Here is a 12,107-nt window from a genome sequence, read left to right as displayed (position 1 = left end):
GAATCTTATTTTCCGCAAATGGGGACAGCCTTGCTGCGATTTCTTTGCCACCCCCTTCAACAGCAAATGCAGCAACTACTTCTCCCTTCTTCCGCTTCAGGGTCACATTCCCAGAGACGCTGTAGTCTACAATTGGCCCCAGGGACTTCTTTATGCCTTTCCTCCCTTTCCGCTGATACCCAAACTTACACAGAAAGCAATATCGTTGGGTTGCAAAATGATCCTCATTGCCCCCTACTGGCCTAGACCGATATGGTTCCCGTTCCTGCACCATTACCTTCTCAATCAGCCCTGGAATCTGGACCAAATTCCAGAACTGGTTCATCAGTCAGGCGGGTTGCATCAATCCCTCCAAACTCTCCAGCTCACAGCTTGGTTGCTCCACTTCCAACCTTAGTCAGGCTTCCTAGCATTTCCCCAGCAGTCCGTGAGATTACCTTCTCCTGTCATAAGTCTACAACAAGGAAAACTTATGCTAGCAAATGGAAACATTTCTCTTGTTGGGCAGAGGCTAGGAATGTGGATCCCTTTTCAGCCCCAGTCCACAAAATTCTGGAATTCCTAGCACAACTTTCACTCCGGGTCTGCTTCCGCTATAATCAGGAAACAATTAGTGGCCATTTCTAACTTTCATGCTGGCTTGTCAAATTCTAACATTGTCTCATAAGCTCTGTAAAGCTTTTTTGAGAGGGACATCTCTTCTTAGACCTGCAGTGAGAGATCCCCCTCCTCCTTGGGACCTTTAATTTAGTCCTAACTTTCCTTAATTATGCCCCCTTTTGAACTGGCAGCGTCCTGCTCCATCTAGTTTCTATCTTGAAAGACGCTCTTTGGTAGCTATTACTTCAGCCAGACGCGTCTCCGAACTTCAGGCACTATTCGTCCTCCCTACTTGGCGTTTCATAAGGACAGGGTTGCTCTGAGGACTAATCCTTCGTTTCTTCCTAAAGTCTGCTCAGAAAATAATTTAAACCAATTTATAGATCTTCCTGTGTTTTTCCTTAATCATACCAACAAGACAGTGTACAAACTACACCAATTGGACGTCCATAGACAATTGCGTTTTTACCTGCACAGAACTAAAGAAATAAGGAAGTCGGACCAATTATTCCTTTCTTATGCCTTGGGCAAACAAGGTCTCGCAGTTTCCAAGGTAATTTTGTCAAGATGGTTATCATACATTATTACTTTCATTTATCAGTTAAGGAATAGAGTTACCTATTAAACCGAAAGGTCATTCTGCTAAGGCCTTGGCAACCTCTCTAGCTTTCCAGTCAAGGTTGCCCATGGATTCTGTCTGTGCAGCTGCCACGTGGGCAAACCCTTGTACCTTTATTTCTCATTACAAGCCGGATATGGTCTCCAGGAGCAGAGCTGACTTTGGTTCCACTGTTCTGAAGAGTCTGTTCCACTAAGCCACCCAGGATGTTAGGTGCTAGGGACGCTGACCCAACCAGCAAGAACGAAGGCGAGATGGACAACTTAACATAAAGAAGTTATGTACCTACCATAACGTTCCATGTTAGTTGTCTTCATCTCGCCTTCCTCCTTGCGTCCCACCCTCCGTCCCCCTGTCCTAGTGGACCGAGAGGACTTCATGTTTCACTGGCTGAGTGTACTCTTGTTTTTCCTCTATTGACTTAGTCAATATGGCAGGTATAGTCAACCAATTATTTTGACTGGTTTTTATTCTCTTATGTCTGGAGTTAGCTATTTCAAACGAGATCTAGGTAGCTATCGCTAGGCATTATGGGATAAGGGGTAGCCTCGAGCCAGTAAACCGCTCTCGAGCTATTGAAGATGGCAGAGTCTGAGTAGAGGATTGGCTCTGAACCCAACCAGCAAGAAGGAAGGCAAGATGAAGACCACTAACATGGAAAGTTATGGTAGGTACATAACTACTACTTTTTTCCTCTGATGACCAGGATTTACCCTCAACTACCTATGAGGATTCTGATGCTGAGGACTCTATTTCCTTTGCTTCCCCCAAGAGGATTTCTCTTTTGGTGAAACCTTGCATACTCTTAGGGAGCATTTTCGTTGGTTAGGTCAGGTTTTCTCTGATTTTAAAAAGAGACTTTGGGATTTCTTAATCCTGCCCCAGCACAGGCCGTTTTCTATCCCTCCTGTACGAGACACTTGCATAAAATTGGACGCGTTAGCAACAGCCTGCATTTAATTGCTGGAACCTGTGTTCTGAGAGACTGCTTTCCAATCTATTTGCAAATATACAGAGCTGAGTATATTTTTTTGGTTTTAGAGTTTGTACTGTTATTTGTTGCTTAGATCTCTGTTTTGTCCCACCCACCCTATTTTTGGCTTGTAGTTTAAATTTGGTGGCTTTTGCAGTTGCCCGCCCCACTGCAAATTTGATCTGAGACAGTCCCCCAGTCCATCTCTTTACCACATTCTATCTAATAAACTCTTTCTGCACTTGCTTTTAGTCCTTTTTAATTTTATTGCTTTTTTTAAACTGTTTGTTCTAATATTGCCACATACTCGTGTGCTAGCTTGACCTGCATGTGAATTGTTTTTACTACTGTTTTTGCTATTTTTCTGTGTAAAAAAAAAAAAGGAAAAAAAAAAAAAACTGCAAGCCTGTATCTTACCTTTCCTGTAACTAGTGTTCCAGATACAGATTTGCTGTATCCAGGACTGTATGTAAGCTTCTGAGCCCCCCAAGCCTTGGTGTTGGAGGGAAGCCTTCTAGCTCATCAGTGGGAGTGGTAAGCACTAGGTAACCTGTCTACCCCATAAGGAGCGATTCTGGCCCAGAATTTGTAGTTATTGGCTGTTTGGGCAATATCTTCCATATCTAAACATTCTGATTTGAAAGCCTGCATTTGCACTGGTTTCTGTCCTGTAACTCATCTAGTGCAGATACGGATTCTTAGTTTTAGCACTTAAATTTGCTTATTCGTGCTCAGCACTTTGTTCAGAACTTGTAAGCACTAAATAAGCTACTAATTACTATAGCACTCTACCTTCCTCTCTACCTAGAGGAAAACAGTTTTTTTTACTTAATTTTCTCACTTGCTTAGAGAAAAACAGCTCTTGTACTCACTTTCCTCACTTATCTAGAGGAAAATAGTTTTTTATTCAGGCATGTCCAAGGGTCAGCTCCCAGTGTTCTCTCCTGTCTATCTGATGAATCTGGGCATCTTGAGGCAATGTAGAAATTGCCTCATATACACAGACAACCCTCTTCTCCTGCCACCCAACACTACAACCTGTGAGAGATGCACTTATCTAGCCAAATTGGAGGTAAAGTTCTCTCCAACCAGGACTGAACTTGACTGTCATGAGGAGAATGTAAACATTTGCACCACACCACACTCATCACATAGTCTCACTAAGTCTACACCACCAAAATCCACACATAGTAACACAAAAACGTTCGCGGAGGCTCTCAATAATAATCTGTCTAAGCAGCAGAGACCTCCAAAGCAGAAACTCAAACCACCTCCATCCCCCAACACAACCCAAATGACACACAGCCCACAAACTCATTGTGCCACTCAGCTACAGCCAGTAAGGCAAAACAACGTACCCAACACACTAGTCATAGGCGACACTATAGTCAGGCACACTGATGTCCCACTCACCAGGCTAAACAAGGAGAAGGCTACTGTCAGTTGCCTGTCTGGTGCCAGGATCCGCCACGTAGCCCACACACTCAGGTCACTCCACACAACAAGTACAAGTATGACTCTGTCATTGTCCATGTTGGTGGGAATGATCTGAGACGTACCTCCCTGGACTACACAGAGACATGGAAGAGCTTTCCGATGTTGTAGCCCAGGCAGGTATGACCCTAGCCCTGAGTAGCATTCTGCCATTGCCCAGAATGATACCGCAGTTGTTGTGTCTTTCGGCTTATCCCGGTTAGGGGTCGCCACAGCGGAACTCTGGTTTGCTAATGTTTGGTAGTGGATTTTTACGTGCCGAGTTACCAGCCCTGACGCACAACCTTCAACAAAGGTACGCCCATTTACGCATGCCTCCACACAGAAGGCTGTCTAGCTGAGAATCGAACGGGACAACGTCTTGCTGTGAGGCGACAACACTACCGCAGCACCACTACCGCGGGTCAGAATGATACCACAGTACAAGGACAAAATGATTAACTTAATTGTCTAAGCTTCTGGTGTCATTCTAAGGAGATCCAGTATCTGCTTGGGATGACATGGGTCGACAGACTATGATGCTTTGTCACAGATGGCCTGCACCTGTCGCCCCTGGGATTCCGGTTACTGGCTAAGGCTCTTGCTGCCCTTATAGTGCCTTTTTTAGGCAAGGTTCAAGTAACAAATTCACCACCATAATAGGAACATGCAAGCAAAAACTGAGGGTAATGCTACTTAGTGCTAGAAGTCTAAATCTCAAAATGCACTCACTCGAGGCTCTCCTTAAAATGGAGAACATTGATGTCTGCCAGTGACTGAGACCTGGTTCAAGGCTGCAGAGAGCACCCCTGCACTACCAGGCTATAACTCATACCACACTTCAGCCATGTAACCTGGACCGAAATACCAAATGCGGAGGTGTGTCCATATTCATTAAGGATATCCACACCTCCAGGCTAGTTGCTCAGCATAATGCATCCGAGGTTATCCAAGTGCAACTAACTCTGGGCAAAACTGCAATCCAAATTGTAGCTTGCTACAGATCCCCCACCATGCCCCAGGATTCCCACTCCTGTTTTCTTGATGTACTGGAAAATATTAGGGTTTAACCAAACACCCTAAGAATGGGCGACTTCAACTACCCCACCATTAACTGGAAAAACTAATCGTGTACCAATTCCTTAGCTAAACATTTTCTGGAATTCATAAACTCCAATGCCCTGGATCAACTTATCTACACCCCTACCAGGGGCAACAATATCCTAGACCTAGGCAACATTACCAACATGAGTGACCGGTGTTCCACACCTGAAGTCAACTCCTCATTGGTCCGACCCGATCATAAGCTCATCACCCTTAATATCCACATCCCGCCCCCACCCCCATTAAGGAAACCACTGTAAAAAATTTCTGCAAAGCCATCTTCATGCTTCTTAAGATAGAAGTGGTGAACTTCATGACACCCATGCAGGTGGAAAGCACTCTGTAAGCACTTAAATGAGTGCATGGATCGTGCTATCCCAAGCAGAACCAATACGCTATCCTCCAAAAAAAAGTTAGACAATCTGGTGGTCCTCTGCCATAAACAAACTGTACAACAGAAGGAAAAAACTGTTGCAAAAGAGAGTAAAATCCCACGAGTGGAGGAGCTCCCTGGTCAGCCTCAGTAAGAAGCTGAGATCCCTTACAAGATCCACCTAAGCTAGCTACGAAAACAATCTCCACTAATTCTAAGGACAACCACAAAGCATTTTATAGCTATGTCAAGAATCCCGATGGCAACACCCAGATCTGACAGGACAAATGCAGAGTCCCTGTAATCACAACTACGCAGGTACAAGCTGCACTCTCTAAAGCCAAAATCACAGCATCCATGGTACCAGACAACATCCCAGGCTGTGTTTTGCACTAACTTCAGAAGGAACTGGCTCCCCACTTAAGCACCATGTTCGATAATAGCCACTCATCGGACTTTGTGCCCACTGAATGGCCCACAGCAACAGTTAACCCACTCCACAAAGGGGGGAGCCACCACTGATCCTGGGAACTATCGACCTATTAGCCTGACAAGCCTGGTCTGCAAGGTCATTGAACGTATCGTCATGGAACTCATAAACAAAGACATTGGTAACGTCCACACTCTGGATCCCACCCTGTTTGAGTTTGTGAAAGGCAGATCATGCCTCCTGAACCTGATCGACGACTTTGAGGCAGTCACCAAAGCAGTAGATGAGGGTAAGGTGGTTCACACAGCCTATCTTGACCTCGCCAAGGCTTTCGACACCATCCCCCATTCTGGAATTATAGCTAAACTCACTAAACTAGGTATAAATCCCTACGTCACAAGATGGGTTGCCAACTGACTCGGACAGAACCCACACTGTAAAAGTTGCAGACTGCAAGTCTGACCTCAAAGCAGTGACAAGTGGAGTACCACAGGGTTCTGTCCTGGGACCTCTCCTGTTTGGTATCTTCTTCTCTGAAGCACAGGCCGACACAGAAGGCCTCTGGCTAACTTAGTTTGCAGGTAACTGCAAATTTGGAGCCATAGTAAAGTCCCCAAATGATGTGGACATCCTACAGAACGGTATTGTTGAGGCAGATGCCTGGTGTCCGAACCATGACCTCAAGCTCAATGCCAAAAAGTGCAGTGTCATCCCCTTTGGTAAAAACTCTGTACCCATGAACTACCATATAGGCAGCAATCTACTTAACCCCGAATGTGAGAGACCTTGGGACCCAGGTGGACAGTAGTCTCTCCTTTGATAGTCACATCGCCACAGTAGTCAGGAAGTCCTTCTACGTGGCACACCAACATAAAAGGGTTCTCATCTAGGAAAAAAGAGGTCATTGTTCCCCTCTACTCGACACTCATTAAATCCATTATAGAGTACAAACCCCCTTTGTGAATGTATCTCACAAGACATCCGCAGCAGCTGGAAAGGCCACAGAAGTACCTCACAAAGAGGATTACTGGCCTCAAACAAATGCCCTACACTGGCCGCCTCAAAAAACTCCAGCTTTACTCTGTAGCATATCGCCTACTCTGAGGTGATCTCTGCCTAACATACAAAGCTATGTCAAACCCAGAGCTGTTGGACATGCTACACCTAACGAAATCCCAGTCCCTCCGAGCTACATGCTATAGGGACCTAAACCTTGTCACCACAATAAACAAGACATGCTGGAGGGATAGATTCCCGTCACAGAGACTTGCCTTACTCTGGAACAGGGTTCCCATCTACGTCAAGCAAAGTTATTTATTAGCACTCCAAGAAACATCTGGAGTTGATGGGAAATAGGAAATACACCCCGGGGATCACTTCTGTGCCTCTGCTCGACAGTGGCACAGGAAAATAACTTTCTTGGGCGGTGTAAGCCGGGGAACCTTGTTTGCTAGGCTTATGTAGGCCCTTGGGCCGATAGCCTAGTACCTACTTATGAACATTGTTAATGCCTTTTCGGAATCTAGCTTGGCCCCTGACTCTTCACCTCCTGCTCCCAGAACACCTGATAGATATTACAGGGTTCCTGACAATCTCAAGTTCCTTTTCCAAAATTCTACTGCGGATCCTGACACCATTTCACAGGGACCCAAGGGCTGCCAAAAATCCTACCTCTTATGATAGACACCAGGGTGCTGGCTAGATGGGTTAAGAAGGTATGCACTTCTGCCACCTTGGCCATTAGGGCCTTAAACTGCCAGTTTCATATGTTAAAGTATCAGCAACATATTATTGGATTGCTTAAACAGAACATGATGTTGATTGCTGATTGTGCTGAAGGTATCCTGCTGAGCAGGTTGGAAAATATACTTTGCAGTGTGGTTTTGATTCACTATAGAGGCATCTTGCAGGGCTGCTGTCACTGGGTCTGTACTGAGAAGGCATGCTTGGCTTAAGGAGCAGTCCTTGCCAGATCATGTTAAAGCTAAATTATTGGATGCTCCCTTAAATCAGGGCCACCTGTTTGGCAACAAGGCAGAAGAAGTTCTTAAGATGGAGGAAAAATCTAAGTCTCTGCAAACCGTTAAAGATTTTTTTACAAGTACAACCTCCCAAGATTTAGTAGACATTAGCCCTCTAAGAATTGGTCCTTTCGTGCCTCTTCCAGGCCGCCTCAGTCCAAACCCAGATCCAGCAGAACACGCAGGCTTCAGTCCCAGGGTATGCACAAGACTAAGCAATGGGCCCCCCCCCCCACTTCAAAATCTTGGAGTAGTAAAACTCCCCCCCCCCCCCCTTATAATAAATTGTCTCAATGACTTAACTTTAAAACTTCCCAGCACTTCTCAGCTGACTTCCCCTTTGGGGGGGGGGGGGTGTAATTGCTCTACATGCAAAAAACTGGAAACTCATTACCCAGGACAAATGGGTTTTAAATATAGTTTCCCAAGGATGCAGATTTCACTTCCACACGTTACCAACCCCAAACGGTTGGCCAGATCTACCCCCAAATCAGTGGGCAGTCTCTCAAAAGCAAATACTCTCTCTGTTAAGCATAAAGGCTATTCAAACTGTACCAGAAGAGGAAAAGGACAAAGTTTCTACTCAAGACTTTTCCTGGTACCCAGAAAAGACAATTCGTGGCGTCTTATCCTGGACCTGTCTACTTTAAACACCTTTTGGTGATTCCAAAATTTAAGTTGCTAACTCTTCACCAGATGTTCTTCGTGTTTCACTGTTGCAGTCATTACACTTGGGTTATCCTGCTGGCAGGCTACCCTCAGTCGGCCTGAGTTCCAAAGTCTAGGTCTGGCGTCTGTTGCTGTCGCCTCTTCCCTGACGTCAGTGCGCCAGGGGTATAAAAGATGCAGCCAACGCTATTTTCTTCAGTCTTTCTTGATGGTCTATGCCCGAAGCAGAAGCAGTTCACAAGTGCCGGTCGGCCGACTCCTGAGATTTTCGTGTTCGAATTTCATATCCGAAGTCTTCATTAAAAGCCAAGTACCCCGTTGGGAAAAACTTTCTTGCTCCAGACAGATGTCAGAAAAAGTTAATTTTATTTCTTGTGGGAAGCAAATGCCTCATAAGGACTTTCATTCTTACTGTATTCCTTGCCTAGGCCCTGACCACAACATTGCTATTGTTGGTTTTGTGCTAGATTTAACCAACACACTATTAAGCGTCGGTACGATTTTGCATTTCACTATTTTGGCAGAAGATTTAATTACACAGTGCCGTCTGATAGCACTCCGACTACCGGAATTCACAAGAAATGCAAAGAAAAGGGCAGGCATCCAAGATCCAAAACAGACGACGAGGCTTCCTCTAAGCCAGTCGCCGGTTTGCCAGTTCAGTGAGGCGCTTTCGCAGCCCCTGACTCCCGCTACTTTGGACCCGCAGGCCGTTACAGACTCCCACGTGGAGTTGCCGAGGCCACGGGAAGCTCAAGGTATTGGACCTTCAGAGACTATTCCCTCAGATGGGTCCGCAGCCGCTGAGCAGGCATCGGCTTCTGAGGGTGTTTTCAGACCTACTCAATTATACATTAAAGCGACTCCAGCTACAAAGGCAAAGACTAAAGCACCTTTATAGACAAAGGACAAAGAAACAAGTGCAACAGCCTCATGGTCAGGCCTCCATGCCCAAAAAACAGATGCTTAAAATGGCCGAAGACCTAATAACTTTGATCAGGGGTTCCCATCCCCCTTCTGATAAGAGGCCTAGGCAAGAGACATAATATGAATCTTCAGATCAGGTTTCCATTTCATCTGATTCCTCTTCTGATCGGGAATACTTTCTTCCTCCCTATGAGGATTCTGATGCTGAAGAATCTATCCCTTCAGCCTCTCCTCCGGAGGATTATTCTTTTGGGGGAAACCTTGCATACCATGAGGAAACTTTTCCACTGGGAGAGCCAAGATTATTCAGAATCTAAGAAAAGGCTCAGAGGCTTACTTTTACTCCCACAACACAGGCCCCTAGCTATTCCACCTGTGTTACATTGTAGATGATGTATTTTCAGAGATCAGTCTGACCCCTGCCTCCTTACCTCCAGCTCCTGTTAAGCCGGACAGGTACTACAGGGTTCCTGACTCTCATGAATTCCTTTTCAAAAACCCTGCTGCTGACCCAGAAACTATCTGTGTCCCAAAGGGGTCAAGGCTTCCACTGCAAAAAACCCTACCCCCTCTGACAGGGATTCTAGGGCATTGGACAGATGGGGGAAGAAGATTTGCACCTCTGCTACCTTGGCTGTAAGGGCTTTAAATTGTCAGTTTCATATGCTCAAATATCAGCAATATATTATGTCACTGCTTAAACAGAAAATGTTGATAAATTCTGAATGTGCAGAAGAAATGCAGAATTTATTGCCTGCAGCTGAGCAAGTTGTAAAGCGTACCTTGCAATGTGGTTTTGATTCTTTGGAGGCCTGCAGGACCGCTGTTACGAGTTCTGTCATCAGGAGGCATGCTTGGTTAAAGGAACAAAATCTGCCTGACCATGTCAAAGCAAAATTATTAGATGCTCCATTATAGCATGTTACCTTGTTTGGTGTTAAAGAAAATGGAGGACAAAGCTAAATCTATGCAAGCAGTTAAAGATTATTTACAGATACAACCTCCAAGATTTAGCAGACACTGGCCTACAAAGAATTGGTCCTTTCCAGTGTCAGACAGACCACAAAGGGGCAGATACAGACGCCCTAGAGGCAGATCCCAGCCGCAAGGTTCGTACAGGTCTAAACAGTGGCATGCTTCTACCTCCAAAAGTGGAGAAGACAAATCACAACAGTACAGTAAACAGTCCCAATGACTTCCCCATGCCAGCACCAAGCACTTTTCTACTGGCAGCACTCTTACGTTGAAAAATAGCACTTTTTCTCAAAATTGGCACATTATAACCCAAAACAAATGAGTTCTAGACAATGTCACAAGGCTACAAGTTTAACTTCCATACCCTGCCAAGGGCAAACGGTTGGCCAGACCTGCCAAACATATAAGTGGGCAGAGGCTCAAAAACAAGTCTCATTCCTCATGGACATGGGGGCTATTCATCAAGTGCCACAGCAAGAGCAGGGACAAGGATTTTACTCGACTATTCTTGGTACCCAGAAAAGACAATGCATGGAGACCAATACTGGACCTATCTATTCTAAACACTTTACTGGATATACCAAAATTCAAGATGTTGACCTTACAGCAGCTTCTGCCCATGCTGGGCAGAAAGGCTTGCTCGTCACTTTAGACCTAAAAGAGGCATACCTGCATGTCTCAGACAATCATGCAGAAGATAACTCAGATTCAAGGCTGGTTCAAAGCATTACCAATTCTCTGCACTGCCCTTTGGCTTATCTACTGCGCCCAGGGTCTTCAGAAAGTGCCTGGCACCAGTAATTGCTTTCTGCAGACAGAGGTATTCAAATATATCCTTACTTGGATGACTGCCTCATTCAAGCAGAGAACAAGGACATTCTACTACAGCATCTGGTGTTTGTGAAAAGACTTTTAACATGCCTAGGGTACACAGTCAACGAAAAAAAATCAAAACTAGTACCCTCTCGAGGTATTTCTGAGTGCAAGCTTAAATACAACTGCCCGGATGGCTTCTCACGCCAGACAAACAAAGGCAACTGACTACCTATTTCAAGGAAATGGGAACAAAGGCCCAGCTATCTGCAAGAAAAATTCTGCAGGCTTTGGGCTGCATGGTATCCTACTAATTCCTTCTAAAAAGTGTCTGGACACAACATTGCCACAGCCTGGAAACAATGATTACTCTCATTCCCTGCCTGCTACAGGAGGTTCGATGGTGGGCAAAGGCTTGTCACCAAAACAAAAACAAGAGACAGCCATTCTCACTACCCCCAGCAAGGCAGAACCTAACAAAGGATGCATCAGATTATGCCTGCAGGGCTTGCATGGCAGGAAGAGGCATTCAGGGCACCTGGTCCACCAATCAAATGCTTCTACATATCAATCTAAAAGAAATGTTAGCTGTTCAAAATGCCCTGACAGCCTTCAAGGACCTAATTCATCCGGGACAACCACCGATAGACAGACAATACCATGGTCATGTGGTACATAAATAAGCAGAGGGGCATGCATTATTACCCCCTTTGCAGATTAGCCATGGGATTATGGGACACAGCATTGACTTACGAAGTTCATCTGCAGGCACAATTCCTGCCAGGAAAGGACAATACTCTGGCAGACAGACTAAGCAGAAACCTCATGGATCCCCACGAGTGACACCTGGATCCACAAGTCTTCAGCACGATAACAAAGAAATGGGGACGCCAGGACATAGATCTATTTGCTTTCCCTCACAACTGTCAACTAAAAAGATTCTGCACAAGGACTTATCACAGACAAGCATGGAAAGTGGACGCCTTATCTTTCAAATGGAAAAACCTATCAGTGTATGCCTTTCCTCCACTGCGCCTCCTCCCCAAGGTACTCCTGAAGGTGAGACAGGGGAAACCAAAAATGATTCTGATTTCCCCAGACTGGCCCCACCAGTACTGGTATCTGATCTT

The sequence above is a fragment of the Protopterus annectens genome, chromosome 3.part1 (genome assembly GCF_019279795.1).
Source record: "Protopterus annectens isolate FY-2018-M chromosome 3.part1, PAN1.0, whole genome shotgun sequence".
Classification (NCBI taxonomy): domain Eukaryota; kingdom Metazoa; phylum Chordata; order Ceratodontiformes; family Protopteridae; genus Protopterus; species Protopterus annectens.
This window is presented reverse-complemented; position numbering follows the sequence as displayed.